Here is a 19,905-nt window from a genome sequence, read left to right as displayed (position 1 = left end):
AAAAACATGTTTTTCTTCTGTATATATCGCATAAAAAGTAGAAAATGATCTATATTGTATTACGATAAATAAAATTATTCTGCACATGATACATAAACACAGCATTTGGTGTCTAAATGTTATGTATGCAGGGAGTGTAAAAATCTGTACAATCTCTCACTTAACAAGGGAGTTACAAAACACAGCTCCCTATATACAGCTGTTAGCGACCACTAGGGGGCGCTCACTATTTAAGGTTTTATACAGCAACTATTATACACAAAGGCATCTGCATACAGTGAGCTCCCCCTAATGGTGGCTTGAGAAAAAATTTTTATATACAATTAGCAGGAAAGATAAACTTACGCAAAATATCTCAAAACTCTCCACAACCAACTCTGTAAAAGAGATAAAGTAAAGAAGTGGCCATTAGTAAAGAGAAGAAGACATAAAATAAGAAAATAAGGGACACAACACACACAGCAGACTTACCTCTAACTCCTACAAAAAACCCTCAGAGGTGTGAAAGTTCCGCAGTTCCTTATATACCCCCCATGATGGCATAATCCAGCAGAACATTCCATGACATCACAAGCCGCAGATCTTCTATAACGGTAAAGCAGCCAATCAAAAAGCTGGATGTTATGAGGTGGGGGGAGGAGCCAGCAACACAACATGCCAGGACATCACAAGGATATGCAAATCTTTATATTAAAGGCAAAGCAACCAATAAAAAAAAAGCATGATCTCATGATATGGGGAGGAGCTTACATTGCAACATTCCGTGATATCATAAATAGGCTAGAGGAGGAGAATTGATTTTTTTAAATAAACTTTATTTAAAACCTTTTTTTGTGAATCACTTAAATTTCCTGATTGGACATGTAATATGTTATAATTTTCTAGATATGGGGCTGCTGCCGTTACACATTTGCTCACATCTAATACTGCCCCCTGTGGAACATCACTAGTAATAGCTATTAGCCCACATATAATACTGCCCCATGTGGAACATCACTAGTTATAGCGATTATGCCACATCTAATACTGCCCCCTGTGGGAAACCAATAGTAATCACAATTTATTCACATTTAATACTACCCCCTGTGGGACATCACTAATAATAGGGTAACATTATATGTAAAATGATCACTATCTAGAAAACATGACCCATCCAAGAATCAACAGTTGATACCACACTAATGACACAGCAGTAGTATAGCGGTTTTATTTAGGAGATGAGGTATAAGTGGGGGTTGCGTGTAACAAATACTAACACTGTATAAAGGTCTGAAAACCAGGCGTCTACAGAAGGCGCAGGCACTTGGGATTGAGGCCTGTGTCCTGAGCGGAGGAAAGTGTTTACCTGTTCTCCATTCTCTGCACAGATACAGGAAAAATATGAAAATACATTTTTCGTGATGGGATAAGGAAAACATTGCCTCTTAGCTACCTTGTGAGTCAGCCTCTTTTCCATGAAGCATGACATTCAGGTAGCCTAATGACATAATGCGGGATAAAAACCAAACCAGTATATCTATTCCAAAGGGAACAGAATCCCAACTTATGACATGGTCGCGTCTCTTCAGTACAGTGCAGGGAGCTGGTTTAGCTGAGCGGCGCTGTCTACAGGTGGGAATCTGTTCTTTTTAATTCTAGATATACTGGTTTGACTTTTATCCTACATCAGGTCATTAGGCTTCTTGAAAGTCATACTTGATCTAAAGGGAGCTTCCTTACAAGGTAGCCAAGTTATGTTATCCTTATTTCTTTTCTTATTATTATGAGCTATTAAGGCTAAACTTGGTTTACTGTGCCATGGAGAGGATGCAAAATAATGTAATAAAATGTATTCACCACTCTCTGCTTTTACATTAAAAACAATTAACTGAGGAGAGGATAGTCCTTTTTTATTTTGTAATGCCTCCATATTGCTGCACAGTTACAGGAAATAAAATATAACACCCCACTACAGAGTAATTCTAAAACTCTGGGTGATGTAGTCAGTGATGTCACTACATGACACCTCCTGCTTAATAGTAATAATAATAATAATTTCTTTATTTATACAGGCACAATTTATATAGGCTCACTAATCAACCTACCAGTATGTTTTGGAGTGTGGGAGGAAACCGGAGGACCCAGAGGAAACCCACACAAACACGGAGAGAACTTACAAACTCTTTGCAGATGTTGCCCCTGGGACTTGAACCCAGGTCGCCAGCGCTGCAAGGCTGTAATGCTAACCATTGCTTAAAGCAGTTCACTACAGCAGCCTGGGGCAGGAGACGTTGTGGGACTTCATTGTGCTTCATCCTGCACACCAAGAAGATGGAGAATCAGGAGAGAAGAGAGGAAATTATTAATATTTACTTTATTCACTATATAGGGGGTACAATGAGGGGACTTTAGTGTGCGAGGCATTATTCAATGTGGGCATTAGTCAGTTTGGGGCTATTTGGTATAGAGGACATTATTCAGTGAGGGCATTAATCAGTTTCTAGGAGTTACTTAGTGGGGTTATTAGTCAGTATGGGGGCATTAATTATTGTGGGGCACTATTCAGTGTGGATATTATTTTGGTGGTGGCATCGTTCAGTATGGGGCATTATTAAAAGTGTGGGCACAATGTAGTGTGTGTGGGGGACGGGGCTTCTAGTAAGCATTATTAGGCAACATTTAGGGAACCAGCCCGGCATCAAAACACATTGAAATGATATCATTATGGAATAAATAATGTTTGATGAGACATACAAGAATAAGTCTTTCTTGGGAGTTGAACCCCAAAATTTCAACACTTTTTACATTTGCTGGTGGGCAATAGGCAGCTTATAGCCCCACTTGCCTTCCATAGACAACGTGCCACTGGGATATGTTTTTTACCTATTTTTCAAGCTCTCCTGAAAATTGTAATAATAAAACACTTGGCACTCCATTTGATGATACAAAATCACAGCGGACTACACCGGACTATCCACTAATCATGTCCACCTATGTGCATGTTTCTCTATGTCCGAATAAGACATAATCCTATTGTCAAATATATTCATCGTTGTGACTTCCAACATCCCTCTATGGTGATGTAATGTACCATATGTATATACTGCACTGTATGTTTCCCCACTGTATTACGCTTTATGTCTATGATGTTTTTTGATCGATTCACTTAGTTTCTATTTTGGTTATGTTTACTTTCAGTGTCTGAAGAAGGTCTATAGCAGAGGTCAGGAACCTTTTTGGCTGAGAGAGCCATAAGCGCCACATATTTTAAAATATAATTCTGTGAGAGCCGTACAATATGCTTAAAGGGACACTGACAGAACAATGGCTCCAGCAGTCATTAGTACAGCAAGGAGTGTTCCTCCCCCCTGTACTAAGCTGCCACTGGACCAAAACAATGGTAAATTCCCTGTAAAATAAAAAATAGATCATTTACATTCAAGCTTGTCCCTATACACATGCCAACCGCTGCAGAACATCCCTATACATGAGCCAACCGCTGCAGCACATGCCTATACATGAGCCAACCGCTGCAGAACATCCCCATACATGAGCCAACCGCTGCAGCACATCCCTATACATGAGCCAACCGCTGCAGAACATCCCCATACATGGGCCAACCGCTGCAGAACATCCCCATACATGAGCCAACCGCTGCAGAACATCCCCATACATGAGCCAACCGCTGCAGAACATCCCCATACATGAGCCAACCGCTGCAGAACATCCCCATACATGAGCCAACCACTGCAGAACATCCCCATACATGAGCCAGCCGCTGCAGAACATCCCTATACATGAGCCAACCGCTGCAGAACATCCCTATACAGACGCCAACCGCTGCAGAACATCCCTATACATGAGCCAACAGCTGCAGAACATCCCCATACATGAGCCAACAGCTGCAGAACATCCCCATACATGAGCCAACCGCTGCAGAACATCCCTATAGAGACGCCAACCGCTGCAGAACATCCCTATACACGAGCCAACCGCTGCAGAACATCCCTATACACGAGCCAACCGCTGCAGAACATCCTTATACAGACGCCAACCGCTGCAGAACATCCTTATACAGACGCCAACCGCTGCAGAACATCCGTATACATGAGCCAACCGCTGCAGAACATCCCTATACATGACAACCGCTGCAGAACATCCCTATACATGAGCCAACCGCTGCAGAACATCCCTATACATGACAACCGCTGCAGAACATCCCTATACATGAGCCAACCGCTGCAGAACATCCCTATACATGAGCCAACCGCTGCAGAACATCCCTATACATGACAACCGCTGCAGAACATCCCTATACACACGCCAACCGCTGCAGCACATCCCTATACGGACGCCAACCGCTGCAGAACATCCCTATACAGACGCCAACCGCTGCAGAAAATCCCTATACAGACGCCAACCGCTGCAGAACATCCCTATACATGACAACCGCTGCAGAACATCCCTATACAGACGCCAACCGCTGCAGAAAATCCCTATACAGACGCCAACCGCTGCAGAACATCCCTATACATGACAACCGCTGCAGCACATCCCTATACACATGCCAACCGCTTCAGCAAATCCCTATACACATGCCAACCGCTGCAGAACATCCCTATACACATGCCAACCGCTGCAGAACATCCCCATACATGAGCCAACCGCTGCAGAACATCCCTATACATGAGCCAACCGCTGCAGAACATCCCTATACATGAGCCAACCGCTGCAGAACATCCCCATACAGACGCCAACATGTGTCTCAGCTGCTGCAGAACCTCACATTAATGTAGAAATGCAGTGGTGGGGGAAGATATGAGGGGATGATGCAGATGGGTCTGTAAGGGACACTTAGTGTCCTGTGTGCCGGAGCAGCTAAGGGGTTAGTGCAGAGTGTGAGGAGACACTGGGGGGGGGGGGGAGCACTTATCTTTGGCTGATCCCCGCTGCTGACTCCTTCTCCTCAGGTGCTGGATGTCTCCTCAGTATGCAGCTCTCTAGTCTCCTCTGTATGAATCTTCCGCGCTGCTACATCCAGCCCCGGGATTGGCTGCAGGCAGACAGTCTCCTCCCCTCCCTCTCTCACACAAGAGGAGGCTGCTGCAGGGAGGGAGAGGGAGGCGCCGCTCCAGAATTAACCCCGCGGACCCTGCACTGCTCTGCCGAATACATCCAGGGGCATAACTACAGCCGGGGGCACAACAGGGGCCCCGGACATACGGCCAAATAAGGACCCCTGGTCTTGGCAGGCATCTTAGCAGTTGCTGCGGCTGTAGTTACGCCCCTGGATAGGAGCCCCGGCTGCGAGCCAGATGCAGCCATCAAAAGAGCCACATCTGGCTCGCGAGCCATAGGTTCCCGACCCCCTGGTCTATAGCAAAGACCGAAACGTTGCAGGAATTTGGATTGTCATACTTTGTACACCAGTAAAATTCTGTGTCTTTGCATCATCAAATGGAGTTCTAAGTGTTTTATTATTATACTTAACGGACTAGAATCCTACTTGAGCAACTCTTGCACACCCAGAGGATGCATATTCATATGCATTGGGGCCTGTGCCTCAGATGTTTTATAACCCTAGCAACGCCCCCGAAACTCATGAAGACTTAAGTTCAGTAAGTTTAAAATTGCAGATTATCTGTACAGGGAAACAGGGACAGAGGTACAATGGCACCCAGGGGCAGATTAAGACCACCATGGGCCCTGGGCTGTATGAATATTATAGCACTTAAAAGTCCAAAATTCACTTCCTACATATGGTACTAGAATCAAGCTTCTTGGGGAATAGAGAAGGTGTCCTTCTGCTGCTCAGACTGCGGTTTCAGGGCCTTTGGAGGACCTTTAAAAGTCCTGAAATGGCTCTTGTGTACATGTGTGTACATTAAGAGCAGGAACAGATGTATGAAGATTTCATGGGTGAAATCCTTCTCAGTATAAAATTTTGCGGGTGGTTTGAGTGGCCATCGGCTCTGGGCTACTGCCAAAAGCGCTTATATTATAATCCACTACTGATGGCAGCCATACTGCTTGTTTTCCAGCTTTATTTTAGATAGTTATAAAAAGTTAATAGATGAATGTAGCTTACAGACGATTCAGTAGATCTATTCAAGAACTTATTTTGAAGGACATCTACCACCAGGATGAAAGACTGTATGCAAATGAGCCTGAGGGGCTCCAGGCTTCAGAGGCATTAATGGAGCATGAGGGGCTCCAGTCTCCATTAACACCTTTGGAGCCTGAAGGGTAGATGCCCTTTAAAAGGAAATCTACGATCAAAATCATGCATGATACTCACGGAGACAGATACTGTGACTGTTGTTATCTTTTCATAATAATCTTATCTTCTTCCTCCTAAAATCAGTTTTTGCAATTATACTAATGAGCCCGAAGAAACTCCCCTTCTCCCTGCTCCCTCAGCACTTGCTATATTATCAGTGATGAGGGAGCAGGGGGGGGACAATTTAACAGCCTGTAAAACCAGATCACAGAGGGGCTAGGGAGCCTGTAAAACCAGATCACAGAGGGGCTAGGGAGCCTGTAAAACCAGATCACAGAGGGGCTAGGGAGCCTGTAAAACCAGATCACAGAGGGGCTAGGGAAGAAGAAGAAAGAAGAAAGAAGAAAGAAGAAGAATTATTAGCATAATTTTAAAAGCTGATTTTAGAATGTAGGAGGCCATGGGTAACAAATATAAGAAGATTACCAGAGTCATGGTGCCTGGTTTATCATGATGGATTTATTTTACTCAGAATACATTTCTGAGGAACATAAACCTATGTTCCCAAATCAACAAACTGGAGTATCGAAAAGGGGCTTTTGACGTCAGCACTTAAAACATGAGTATGAAAAGTGGCCAAGGTTTTTCTCCAGTGATTGCCGCTATTATAGAGAAAAAACGCCAAGTGTTTGTTTTTGTGTTGAGCTATTTCTCATTCAGAAGCCAAATCTAATTCCTTTTATTCCTAAAATTACATTCTGCTGTTATCCTTTATTTCAATGTTCGGTTGACTCTGCAATCACACAACCACAACATAAAGAGCGATCATTTTAATTTATACACAGAGCACAAGCAGCCTCCTGCCCTTTATAATTTACTCTGTCGTTGTCACAAGGTTTAATTACGATCCATATACTTTGGGTCTATCATTAGCATTGTCTGATCTCACTGAGAAGCGGCTATGTCAGTGATCTGAGGCTGCTGGTTACGTCTGAAACCGCACACACACAAATGGGGCTGTGTACATCTGAATTGCACATTCTATTTTCAACTAAGACAAATTACACACATTCCGTTTTCCGCGACCTTCACAATTCACAAATCACCTGTTCAGAGATAGCTCTGAAGATTGTAGATCAAGTTTATATTAAAAAAACACATTTGCAAGGACAAAAATGACGCAAGTCAAGACAACATCCACAAATCCTGACAAAGTATGACTACACTTTAAGGATTTGTCTTAATGGTGTTGTGCCGGTCATAAATTCTGTAGGAGAATTTCTTTCATGGGATTATTTATGAAAAGTGAGTTTGGGGTCATGCATGGAGGTGGTTACAACTGCTTTGGGGTTAATGGTAAAAAAAGGAATGATGTCCTTTTCTAACTTTAAGAGACTGGCTAAATAAATTACATAATAGAGGACAAAGAAAACTTTTGGATTACTCCTTTAACTGAGTTTTCTAATAAAAACAGCCTAAATTCTAAATTGAATGCCATAGAGGAAGTTCCTTGGAAAAGGTTAAAGAGTCCACAATTTACCTACCAGAACTAGCTATGCCCACACATTCCACCTATACTTTTGTTTTTTATGTTGCTCCTTTCATGCCAAAGCTCCACTTGATTAATGTGAAAATTAGGCTGAGGTGCTTTGGGAACCCTAGCAGAACACCTCTAGGCTCCGGCTCCACAGTAATATCAATGCTTCCTGCAACATTGCCTCTTAAATCCTCATATAGCTATGTCACTCCTGGGTCCAGCAAAATATGGAGCAGGTGCCCAGAGGTGCTTCACTAACACCCCTAAAGCACTTCAGCCTCATTTCCATGCTTCTAAAGTTAATTTGTGGCACAAAAGGAACATATGGACCACAAAACAACGGTATGGGTGACTTGTGCAGACATAGCTCTACATAACGTAGGAGTTAGTTCGGGTAGGTAAATAATAGTGATTGATTCTCTTAAAAGTGCGTGTTTAGATAGATAGAGCTGAACTGCAATACCAGACACAACCCATGAACAGGCGTGGTGCCACTTCTAGAAGAAAGCAGTCATATATATATTTTTTATTATTCTATGAACCCTTTTAAGTTGCCCACAGATACAAAGCAGTTTGAAGAAGTGATAAGACCCGTGAGTAATGTTAGAGATTTTTATCCAGGGCTCCAACAACCCTTCTCAGTTGTAAGCTGATCTTCAAATTAATTGTTACAGAAAGAGGAGAAGATGGCCACCGGTACCGGGATGGCAGAGTATAACAGACTACTCCCCTCCAGTTGTAACTGTACTCAAAATGACACTTTAGGGTGCGCAATCATGTCACATTACTTAAAATATACGACAAAGTAAAATAAGTACAAATGAAATTTGTTCAGTAAGCAGTTTTACCATATGTTCCGGAATAAACGAAACGGTTTGTTGCCGAGTTGTGTATGCGGCATACTTAACATGAGAAATGACTGGCAAGCATAGCCGAGAGTAAATATGTGATATTCTATGTCCACAAGAGTATATTAAAGAGAAGCCTTTACAAAATATTTTGTTGAAATGGAAATGTCTCTCGCCTTGTCCCTCATTTTTATTCATGGGATTCGAAAATGGGGACAGCAACGCTTTAATAAATTGTTCAAAAGTTTTTTTTTTCCCCCTGATGATGTGACAATGGAGGCTTCATATTCATTCTTCGGGGATGGCGCCTATCGCTCAACTACGACTAAATGAAGAGGAGGATGAAAACGCAGAGATGTAAAAATTTGCCATCGCTTTTACTGCAATCAATACACGAAAAGTATATAAAAAAAAATTAATAAAACATTGTATTTACTCAGTAGACTTTCTTGACAAGAATTGTTTTGCTCTTTAATCAGTGGTAGACAGAAAGCTTCCACTTACTATTTCAAGGGAGTCATGAAATACCAGCATTGTGGGGAGGGGGCTCCTTATATGCTTTCCAGACATTCATTCCCCCTATTCCCGTGATCTGTCCTTTTAGAGGAAACTCTGTTTTTTTTATATTTATTCAAATAAGCCTCTCGGTGCACTTGGGGTGGAGCCATGTTTTCTGGTGCACCTATTTGTATAAGGATATGGTATACTGCTAACAAATACAGAGACTTGCTCATCACACGATGAGATGATCGGCACTTGAATGAGTCGTTAGTATTAACTAATGCATAATAATTATCTTCTTCTATATAGTACCATCATATTCCTCAGTACATTACAGATCACGGGGGAAAGATTGAGAGACAATAAGACATTTCAATAGGAATGAGGGCCCTGTTCACAAGAGCTTACAATCTATGAACTTTTATACTTTACAACCTATTGGCCCAGATATATCAAAAGTGATGCCATCTGACTTTGTAAAGTTTGCGCCAGATAATTCAATACTTGTGCACGGTGTTGAATTATCTAATGCAATTACCGCTGCTATGGAAAGTGTGCACACAGTTGTGTCAAGGCTCAGTAATTCATGTGGCACAAACTAGGAACACACACTTTTAGGTGCAGAGATTTCTAAAGCGTAGGACAAAGTGGAGCCGCGGACACAAAAGTGACGCAAACACTTAATACCAAAGACTCCAGAAAAAAAAACAAAAAAAAAAAACACAAAAGACCATAGACAAAAAAAAAACTGTGCGCAGACAGAATGATATATATAGGCCATTCACTCTAGAAATCAGAGATGGAGAATTTCTACTGAAGGTCTGCACAGCATAGTATAGTATATCAGAAGTGTGCAGGGTCAGATAGGCCATCCAAGCATGAGGTCAGTTTGTAGGGTCCCATGGCGTGGTGTAGTTGTTAGCCCTGGACTGTCGGAATGCTCTGCACTAATTTTGTACTTAACTCATGATCCTGGTGTATTTACTTTTAAAAAACTGAGGATAAGTGGGGTAGCCCAGAGCTTTTATGAATTTCTGAAACCAAAATCATAAAACGGACCATTCCACTGCCAAAAAGCACCTCTCAAGCCAGCAGGCCTGGAGACAAACATTTTTCAGTTTGAGGTATAAGGAAGTAACCGAGCGGTGAGTTCTGAAAATATAAAAACAAGTATAAGATAACTTAAGGAACCTGAAAATTAATAGGGTGATTCAACTATCTCCACAAAAAAAAACAAAAAAAAAAACAAACACCTGACTACGATTACTTTAAAGACAAAAAATTAGAGGGAGGGTGGGTGGTTGTTGCTTGGTTGCCATTTCCTTGGTGACTGGACCAAAACCCCTCCTCTTCCTACTCAGGTCCTCCTTCTGCATTAACCCATTACCAGTTAGTCCTTGATTCCTTCGTTATGCACTTTGGAGCCCTCCACAAGATGGGAAAGGCTAAGAAAACAGGCCCTCAGTGGTCAAGTGTTGTTTATTTTGGCATAAGTGTGGGGACTAGAAAGGCTTTTAGAAGACTCATGATTCCCAGAATGAAATAATAACAATTCCTTTATTTATATAGCGCTCACAGATTATGCAGCGCTGCACAGAGTTTGCCAAATCAGTTCCTGTCCCCAATGGGGCTCACAATCTAAGCAACCTACCAGTATGTTTTGGAGTGTAGGAGGAAACCGGAGGACCCGGGGAAAACCTCACGCATACATGGAGAGAACATATGCCATTGAAGAGGTACCAAGTTTAAGCGTTGTCACATATCCCTAGGACAGGGAAAACAGTCTTATCAATGAAAGTCCCCACAATCATGTGAACAGCCCCCCACGAATAAGGTGAACAGGGCCCTGTTCTCACTAATTACCCCGTTCCCAAACCATGACGTTGGTGAACGTCATGGTGCACGTTTGTGCAAAGGCTTGGCGGTCACATACAGCCGGCCTCCTGCAGTGATCGCAAAGACTCTACTTCTGAGACTGTGCGATCTCCATGACATTGGGGGAATGTCATGGTGCACTAAATACAAGCTCACCATGACATTCCCCAAATTCATAGTGTGGGAAGGAGTTAATTAGTAAGAACGGGATCTCATTCACTTTTTACCTGGGACCCCATGGCTGAGTGCCTGCTGGGTCCTTTCAGGGGCAGTGCCATTATATGATAGTATTATGGGAGCAACTTGAAGAGCACAGCATTCTCATACTATGGAATATATCATTAACTAGGTTCATGGTTGGTGGAGGTCCCAGCAGTCGGACACCCACCCGTCAGATTGTAATCCCCTATCTTGTCAACAGGTGATATTCAAATTTGGTACAATCCTGTGAAGCTTCCTTGAAACAAATAGATACAAGTGAGGGGAAATTTGTGAACATTTGTGTCACGGATGTCATTTCCACTTTCTACACAACACAAATTGCATCAATTTATGCAACTTTTTACATTTTCAATTGACAAGATAAACATATTCAAACTTTTTTATGCCTGGGGCATCAAGTGTTAAAACAAGCAAATCAAAATATCACAAATGCCTTGTGTTGGGGCAGATTTACTTGCCCGGTCCATTCGCGATCCAGCGGCGCGTTCTCTGCGGTGGATTCGGGTCCGGCCGAGATTCATTAAAGCAGTTCCTCTGACGTCCACGAGGTGGCGCTGCTGCGCTGAAGAGCATTGGAACGCACTCAAGTTCACCGGCCTATTCCTAGTGAAGGTAAGTTCAAGCTCCGCGACACTTTTTTTTTTTTAAATGCTTTGGTTTTTCCGAATCCGTCCGGTTTTCGTTCGGCCACGCCCCACAATTTCTGTTGCGTGCATGCCAGCGCAGATGCGCCACAATCCGATCGCGTGCGCCAAAATCCCGGGGCAAATCAGGGGAAATCGGCGCAAATCGGAAATGTTCAGGTAACATGACCCCCATGACCTTAGTGAATGACCCCCATAGAGTCCGGTGGCTGATCCCCCTTCCCAGCTGTTCCTGCCTAATTTATCAGCCTACGACTAAGTGGTAGGTAACAACTGGTTGACGTTCCCTTTCCACACCAAAAGTGCACACACCCAGACCAAGATTAGACAATACAAACATAGAAAAGTAGTCAACAAATGTGGGTGAGAATCAAGAGGACAATGCAGTACATAATACATAGGCAAAGCAAATGGAATTTTTGACCCTTTGTCAGTTTTCTGACCAAGACAAAGAAGTCAAGAAAAATGCTTGCAAGCTCCAAAGTAGACATATAGCAAAACCAGGTGAAATGGAAGGGTGAAACATTTTAGGAGATATCAAGAAGGTCCAGAAGGCAATTTGACCAGTTCTCTTACATCCAGACAAAGCAGACCAACAAGTGAGATATGTGAGTGGAGGAAGATTATGTCCATCTCAGCTAATTTAACTGTTTGCAACCCAGAGCAAAATCAACAGGATGGAAATGGAAGAGGTGGAAATAAATAAACCTGTGTTCAGACTAGTAAGGACAGAATGTAACCTAAGAACAAAATCACACTCATCAGCGCATCTTCAGCCATGTTAACAGACAAAGGATGGTCCTGAAGTCCAAACGGGCATAAACTTTACAGAAAGAATGACACATCCGATTCCCTCCTCCCCACCTGGCTTAGTTTGATTGTAAATCTTGCCAAATTGAAAAGGAAGTTGCCAGAAGCGAGATATCCCCAGTACACCTCTCTTCATCCAAGACTCCATGTTTTTTGCTGATAGCAGTAGCAAGATTTTTGGAAAATGTATGCTACCTATGGTTTGGGCGCTGTGAATAGTCTGAATATCCCTTTAAAGCACAGAGCCTCGCAAAATGAAATCGTTGAATAAAATTCCTTGGTATAATGTTTTACTAATGTACAGCATAGAATAAAAACCTGGCCTGATAAATCTAATCATCCACAATTCTGCCAGATTCCAACTTAGTTTTTAATTCTTTTCCCTTGATTTTTTTAGACGTTAATGGCCATTTCTGTAATACCAGTCCTGCTAAAAACAAAAGCTCAGTTTTGCTAAAAAATTAAAGACATTTACTGATAAAAGCCACTTCGACAGAAGAACGTGACCCAATTTCTCGGCGTTATATTCATATTTTATCAAGCATTAATCAGATGAGGAGCAGAAAATCCTCTTTTAAAAACCTATAGTCCGAGGCCAGAGTAATTGGTTAAATTCTGCTGAAAAGCCTCGCAGCCAACGTGCGAGGAGTGGAAGCATTGGGGAGTTGTACAATTGGAAATCTAATGTGAGGCGCTGATAAGACGATTTGACCGTTCCTGAGGCACCAGGTAATTTGTTAGGCCGCCTCATTTCTCTGTTTGCCGTGTAATTATGGGGCTGTCATTAGTCACATAGATAAACACAAGTTCTGCTGCTCTTCACATCTAGGAGTTGTGAACCCCCAGAAGTTATTATTCATTATCCGTATGATTCATATCCTCAGTACTGTGTTTAATCTGTCCACGACTGGATAATGATAGCATGTTATAGGGGTTGTCTCTACAGCTCCATCTGACATTGAACATGGAGAGATCCCAATGTATGTTGGGTGGTTGGGTTACATAGTTTATACAGTTACAAAAAAAAACATGTCCTTCTAGTTCAACCAAGAAAAGAAGGGATTGGATGAGGAAAGGATTTAGGGGAAACAATTCTACATAACATAACCCTTATTGAAGCTCTCCTACTGTGACCAGCGCCTGAGGCAGGCTATTCCACAGATAAAAAACCCTGTCACCACTGATGATTAAACCTTGTTTTCTCCGGACGCAGACAGTGCCCCCTTGTCTTCTGATTTGATTGAACCTGGAACAACTTTCCACCATATTTGCTTTCAAAACAACTGTCCAATCAGCAAATACCTGTTCTAAACAAAAGGATGACCCAGGTTTACAATGTATTTCAGGATTTCAGAAATTTCAACATACATCATAATGGCATATGATAAGTTTGGGGACCCATGGCAGATTTTTGATTATGGTCCATAATGTTCAAGTTAAAACTCAGGGCTGGTTAGCAAGGTTTTAATCAGATAAAATGGAAATATTTGGATAGGCTGTTGTCATGGCTTATATGCCAGTTTTCTTAACGGCCAGGATTATATCCGGGCAGAAGGGACTTCTTGGATAATATATCACTGGGTATGGAGGGTCTCAGTTATGAGGAATAATTGAAAGAATTAGATTTGTTTGAAAAGAGACAAAATGGGGACATGATTAATTTATATAAATATATGAATGATCCATACAAAACAATATGGTGGAAAGTTGTTTCAGATTAAATCAAATCAAAAGACAAGGGGACGCTTTCTGCATGTGGAGAAAACAAGGTTTAATCACCAGAAGAGACAGGGCTTCTTTATGGTGAGTGAATCTATGGAATAGCTGAGCTCAGGTGCTGGTCAAAGCAGGGAGGGCAGAGAGCTTCAAGAAGCTTCTAGATGCCTTTTTACATCCAAAAAACATTGATGGTTATGTTATAATATAGAATTGTGTACCTTAAAACCCTTCTTTGGTTGAACTTGATGGACGTGTTTCATTTTTCGAACTGTATTAACTATATAACTTTGATGCTTTCACCACACATGGTCCATGATTCACAGTTGTTCGTTTTAGCCCTGTATCAGCGTTTCCTACCCACCAGTCTCTTTTGAACAGTCTTCAAAAATAAAAAAAGTTGCAAAAAACAAATTCAATTTCTAGGATTTTTTGTACTGTGAAGGAAGCCTCATATGGATTTTTTTTTCTTTTTGTGGTTGGAAACGATCATTTACGCTGACAGTTGAAGGCTGAAAATGTTATCAGATAGAAATCAGTTCCACTGGTCAGAAAACACATTCTTCTTTGCCGATAATGGTTATTACTATGACTGTAGCATGTAATGGGCATCACTGGAGAAGCAGCCAGTGCATTTTACGCTAAAGATCAGGTATGGATAGAAGAAGGACGGTGTACAATATCTAAACATCATGTAATGTGAATGTGTGTGTAAAGTGGGTGCCTGAGACGCCGATTCACTTGTGGAATATAAAGACCTTATGTGACACAGAGGGGTCATTACATAAGATATTGTCCATGTTCTCAATCCTCTTATCAAAAAAACCAATCACAATCAGTGATCAAGTGTAAAAACATGAATAAAGTTCAAGTTACCCTTCCCCCCATTTAGATAGAAGATGAGGATCACAGAGCTCTCGCTCATTCACTAATGGCTCTTCTTCACACAGGCTGGAGTGGGAACTACAAGTTTAGCTCCAACTTCAACCTGCTCTGCTTTGGGTCTTAAACTTGTATTAAATCCTATAGCTCACAATTTTCAAGATATGATTTCTTGTAGTAGATGAGAGAATCATTGTTCTACATTCAAAGGTATGTATTGATTTACAATAAATCAATACATACCCTGCCTAGACCCCCCCCCCCCCATCTATAAACATTGCATTACATGTGTTGGGTGGGCAAGGGTCCATTACTCGATGGACTTGCGTCTTTTTCCAGCCTTATATACTATGATACTATGAAATGGTCATAGTTATTTCTTTGGGGAAGGTTGGGAATTAGCCCTGGGTGCTGCCATGTCTCTTCTTCTGGTATACCTTCCAGGGGCGAACCCAAATGCTCTACTGCTTGAGGTGAGCTATAGAACAGCGCCCCCTCTCTGCCCCATCCAGTATAGATAGATCAGGTTACTTTTCAGTAAGCGGATTCCCCATGCAGCGTCTACAGTGCCTACAAGTAGTATTCAACCCCCTGCAGATTTAGCAGGTTTGATAAGAAGCAAATAAGTTATAGCCTTCAAACAAGAGCAGGGTTTATTAACAGATGCATAAATCTTACAAACCAAAAAGTTATGTTGCTTAGTTATATTTTAATAAATTTTAAACATAAAAGTGTGGGTCAATTATTATTCAACCCCTCAAATCACCAGAATTCTGTTTGGTTCTCCTAAAGTATTAAGAAGTAGTTCAGGCACAAAGAACAATGAGCTTCACATGCTTGGATTAATTATCTGTTTTTCCAGCCTTTTCTGATTATTTAAGAGCCTCCCCAAACTTGTGAACAGCACTTATACATGGTCAACATGGGAAAGACAAAGGAGCATTCCAAGGCCATTAGAGACAAGATCGTGGAGGGTCACAAGGCTGGCAAGGGGTACAAAACCCTTTCCAAGGAGTTGGGCCTACCTGTCTCCACTGTTGGCAGCATCATCCGGAAGTGGAAGGCTTATGGAACTACTGTTAGCCTTCCACGGCCTGGACAGCCTTTGAAAGTTTCCTCCCATGCCGAGGCCAGGCTTGTCCGAAGAGTCAAGGTTAACCCAAGGACAACAAGGAAGGAGCTCCGGGAAGAACTCATGGCAGTGGGGACATTGGTTTCAGTCAATACCATAAGTAAAGTACTCCACTGCAATGGTCTCCGTTCCAGACGAGCACGTAAGGTACTTTTACTTTCAAAGCGTCATGTCAAGGCTCGTTTACAGTTTGCTCATGATCACTTGGAGGACTCTGAGACAGACTGGTTCAAGGTTCTCTGGTCTGATGAGACCAAGATCGAGATCTTTGGTGCCAACCACACACGTGACGTTTGGAGACTGGATGGCACTGCATACGACCCCAAGAATACCATCCCTACAGTCAAGCATGGTGGTGGCAGCATCATGCTGTGGGGCTGCTTCTCAGCCGAGGGGCCTGGCCATCTGGTCCACATCGATGGGAAGATGGATAGCACGGCCTACTTGGAGATTTTGGCCAAGAACCTCCGCTCCTCCATCAAGATGCGTAGTCATTTCATCTCCCAACAAGACAACCACCCAAAGCATACAGCCAAGAAAACCAAGGCCTGGTTCAAGAGAGAAAAAATCAAGGTGTTGCAGTGGCCTAGTCAGTCTCCTGACCTTATCCCAATTGAAAACTTGTGGAAGGAGCTCAAGATTAAAGTTCACATGAGACACCCAAAGAACCTAGATAACTTGGAGGAGTGGGCCAAGATAACTGCAGAGACCTGTGCCGGCCTGATCAGGTCTTATAAAAGACGATTATTAGCTGTAATTGCACACAAGGGTTATTAAACCTAGGGGTTGAATAATAATTGACCCACACTTTTATGTTTAAAATTTATTAAAATATAACTAAGCAACATAACTTTTTGGTGTGTAAGATTTATGCATCTGTTAATAAATCCTGCTCTTGTTTGAAGTTTGAAGGCTCTAACTTATTTGCTTCTTATCAAACCTGCTAAATCTGCAGGGGGTTGAATACTACTTGTAGGCACTGTATGTATGTAAACCAAAATGAGAAACATAGTTGGATGCTTACACCGGACTTAACTTGTAGTCACAATTTTATTAATACATCAATCACAAAAACAGACAAATGTCTACAGGACAACACAAAAAAAATTATAAAAAACACTTAAAAAGTACACCCCAAGGGGTGTACACAGCTGCCAAGGGCAAACGTGCGCCAAAACTCCCTGTCTCGATCTGACTGAACAATAATAACAATATAATTCATCACTTGCAAATATCAAAGTATGGCTTCCTCAGGGGTACCAGACTTACCCCTGAGGAAGTCACCGAATAGGTGACGATATGCGTGGGGTCTGCTCCCCTCCCTGACTATGCTTGGTTGCCTCCCGTACATGGCTATATGGATTTAGCCCAGGAATCGTATTTCTTAGGCTTATGGGCACGTTTGTAATAGCGCTTTTTTTAGCACAGGTCACTTTATAGCCTATATATTTAGCTTGTCAACATTGAAGCCATACTTTCATATTTGCAGGTGACGAATTATATTGTTATAATTGTTTAGTCAGATCGAGACACAGAGTTTTGGCGCACGTTTGCCCCTGGCAGCTGTGTACACCCCTTGGGGTGTACTTTTTAAGGGTTTTTGGAATATTTTGTGTTGTCCTGAGGTCATTGTCTGCTTTGGTGATTGATGTATTAATAAAATTGTTATTACAAGTTTAGTCCGGTGTACGCATCCAACTGTGTTTCTCTTTTTGGTTTATGTAAGTAAATAGGGACGCGTGGACATTTCATAATTAATTGATATTGGTAGTGCTTCTCCTTTTTTTTTTTTTTTTTGCATCTGTGTATGTACAGTTATTGCCTTATTGGTATGTTCAACAACACAAGCTAGGAAAGCTTGCAAAACAATATTCCTCACTTCCTCAACAGTTGATCTGCTCGGGTGCAATCAGCCAATCAGCGATTTAGCCATTCAGCTAACTACGCCACCCCCCCCCCCCCTCCATTCGACCCCAAGCACCAGAGAGCAACAGAAATAGGTAGGATTGTAAGTGACTAGGGAAACAGGGGGCCTTACAAGGGATAAAATAAAGCATTATAAAAATGGGGTTACAGAAGGGGGCAGAATAATGGGGGTGGGAAAGTAAAGAGCCATTAAAGATGGAGAGGGCTAGAGAAAATGGACTATATTAAGGAGTTGTAATGGAAAGGGACTAATATAAAATGGGGGGGATGTAGGAAAGGGCCAGCATAAGGGGGGCATTTTAAGTGGAGAGGGAAATATAAAATGGGTGGTAATTGAAAGAAGCTATTATAAATATGGAAAAAAATGGCAAAGACAAAACAAAAGCGCTCATAGGGTAGTATTGCTTGGTTACAGGTGTTTTGTAAGGTTAAGTGGTTGCTCACCTGGTCGAGTTGTACTCAACAAGGCACAACTCTAGTGTTAGTTTGAAAAGACAGTGGTCAGTGGCTGCCGATGTTTCAGTGTGTTCTCCAAACACAAGGGACTATGGAGTCAGGGAGTCGAATCGGGAAAGGCGGAAACGGTAGGCGCACAACAAGACCGTGGAGGCATGGAGGTAGAGGAAGGGGCTAGTACAAGCGGGATATTAGTAGAAAGGGGGGCATTATAAGTGAAGAGGGCTACAGAAAGGGGGCAGTATAAAATGGTTAGTAATGGAAAGGCACTATTAAAAATATGTGGTACAGGAAGGGGAGAGTGTAAGGGGGGTGGTAATGGAAAGGGGGTATTATAGATGGAGTGGGCTACAGAAAAGGGGCAGTATAAAATAGGTGGAAATGGAAATTAATTATTTTAACTATAGGTGCAGTATAAGGTGGTGGCAACGTAAAGAGAGCATTATAAGGACAAGGCATTATTTTATATAGAGGTGCAAGTTCACATTTGACAGAATCCTCTGTAGACATTGCACAGTTATTCCAAATAGTGGTTCCCCCTTTGCTTTCCCGCTCCGAGACATTAAAAGGTCATTAGCATACAGCTGACATAACATGTATACCAGGGATAGAAAAGCCACGTGATGATACTGAAGTATCAGCAAATAACAGGGAGCACAAAGAATTTACCAGGTATATAAATATAATAAGTACATAGAAAGTACAATGACACGGATCATCCATCATCTATGACAGACAACAAAAGTGGTGACAGATCAACGCTAATAAAAGCGGGCTCCTCGTGTAAGTCTTTACATAAGCCTTATAGTAACGGTATCGCCTCCTTTCCTGTACTAGTACTACAGAGTCTAGCCCTATTATTAGTATTTATTTTACACTAATTCCATATTAGTCATTATGTCACAGAGAAAGAAACCAGCGGTTTCCCATTTATCACAGACAAATATTCAAATGGAAATTGATTGGATTTTCTCATTTGATAAAATAGTTTCCAAGATTTTCTTCAGCAGCTTGGAGCCTAGAGACCTAGATAAATTATTCCCCGAGGGGGCGCGACTATTTATTACTGTTTTCTCCGTTTGCACTTGGTATCTTAATTTGCCTGAGGATCTACACTAAGCACCGCTAAAGGCTATGAGGCCTTTACATGTTACCTT

The 19,905-nt window shown here is 42.0% G+C and overlaps 1 protein-coding gene across 4 annotated transcripts in view; it reads right to left on the bottom strand.

Moving 5' to 3' along the window:
* Positions 1 to 19,905, bottom strand: part of LOC140069653 (uncharacterized) — a 29,894-nt gene that overhangs the window by 6,066 nt on the left and 3,923 nt on the right. For 2 of the 4 annotated variants that reach the window (XM_072115588.1, XM_072115587.1), the window contains exons 2-4: positions 2,085 to 2,295; positions 472 to 585; positions 346 to 377 (exon numbers count right to left, since the gene is read on the bottom strand). The gene's annotated coding sequence lies outside the window, so the exon portion shown is untranslated. Of the gene's footprint in view, positions 1 to 345; positions 378 to 471; positions 586 to 2,084; positions 2,296 to 19,905 lie in introns of those variants that run through there. The other 2 variants (XM_072115585.1, XM_072115586.1) reach the window with 2 other exon arrangements.

Source organism: Engystomops pustulosus, chromosome 7 (assembly GCF_040894005.1).
Source record: "Engystomops pustulosus chromosome 7, aEngPut4.maternal, whole genome shotgun sequence".
Lineage (NCBI taxonomy): Eukaryota > Metazoa > Chordata > Amphibia > Anura > Leptodactylidae > Engystomops > Engystomops pustulosus.
Note: the sequence above shows the minus strand (reverse complement) of the source record. Positions and strands in the feature narration are given on the sequence as shown.